The sequence below is a fragment of the Jaculus jaculus genome, chromosome 1, assembly GCF_020740685.1.
Source record: "Jaculus jaculus isolate mJacJac1 chromosome 1, mJacJac1.mat.Y.cur, whole genome shotgun sequence".
NCBI classification, from domain to species: domain Eukaryota; kingdom Metazoa; phylum Chordata; class Mammalia; order Rodentia; family Dipodidae; genus Jaculus; species Jaculus jaculus.
The window spans coordinates 103,132,147-103,133,626 of record NC_059102.1 but is presented as its reverse complement, the minus strand read 5'-3'; positions in this window follow the sequence as shown (position 1 = coordinate 103,133,626).

Sequence of the window (1,480 nt, the reverse complement as noted above, 5' to 3'; positions counted from 1 at the left end):
AAGCCTAGTTGTGATCATATTTCTGCTTTCTTCTCTTTTCTTCCTCTCTCTTCTTCCGCTTTTCCCTTCCTAACCACCCTCCCTTCATTTCTTTCTTCCTTCTTCACCCTCTTCCTCCCTTGTCTTTCAAGAGATGGAGCCTTGCTACATTACCCACGCTGGCTTCAATATCCTGAGCTCAAGTGACCCCCTGATCCGTTGGGTCCCGCCGTACAACTGCACCACATTCCCAAATTCTCTAGGAAGGATTTCCAGCAAGTTGCAGGTATAAGCACATAACCACCCATGTATCGCCATCTTCAGCCAATGGTTGTTAAAAGTTTGCTCTATTAGCTTTATCTATGTATGTATGCTTTAGTCTTCTTTGTCAACTTTACTGGTTTTGGAATGAGCTAGGAAGCATACCTTTGGGCTTGTTTGTGAGGGTGTTGCCACCAGAAGAAGACTCACCCTGAACGCAGACAACAGCCCATGTACTGAGCTCCCCACACGAATGAAAAGGACAACAGGAGCTGAGATCAAGCATTCATCTCTCTCTGCTTCCTGATTGTGGACTCTGTGATCCTCCTGCTCTGCGTCCATACCTTCCCTGCATGATACACCCTATCCCTCTCAAACCTTGAGCCAAAACAAATCCTTGCTTTAGTCAGGTATTTTGCCACAGCATTAATTAACAGTATGTGTGCAGGTTTTTGAACCATTTTAGCTGCCAGTATTGTGACGCCTCTTCCTAAATTCTTCAATATGTACATTTTCCTACACAACTGTTTTCATATCTAAAACAATTAACAATAAGTCCCTAATAGTATCCAATATTCAGTCCCTTTGAAAATTCCCTTCATCTTCATAACTTTAAAAAATGTTAATATAGAGAGAGGGAAAGAGAAAGAGAATGAGCCCACCAGGGCCTCTAGCCACTGCAAACAAACTCCAGATCATGTGCCACCTTGTGCATCTGGCTTACATGGGTTCTGGAGAATCGAACCTGGGCCCTTAGGCTTTGCAGGCACTTAGTTGGATGTCAGGAGATAAACACTTCCACCTAGTCCATTTCCTTCACATTTCTTCCATTGCTCCTGTCCTATCAGCAATGCATCTAGTTCAAGGACAGATGGAGACTCATCGAATTTGTTGAATATTTTCAAGTGCCTTAAGTGCTAGGCCATCTCTCCAGCCATCATAACTTTTTTTTTTTAAACAGGGTCTCACTCTGTAGCCCAAGCTGGCCTAAAATTCACTATGTAGACCAAGCTGGCCTTAATTTTTTTTTGGTGGGGGTAGGGTCTTACTCTAGTCCATGATGACTTGGAACTCACACTTAGTCTCAGTCTGACCTCAAACTCAGTGATCCTACCTCTGCCTCTTGAGTTTTGGCATTAAAGGTGTGTGCCACCACACCTAGCAGGCTTTGAATCCTCTGCTTCAGTCTCCCAAGCGCTGTAATTAAAGACATGGGTTACCATGCCTGGCATAATATTTT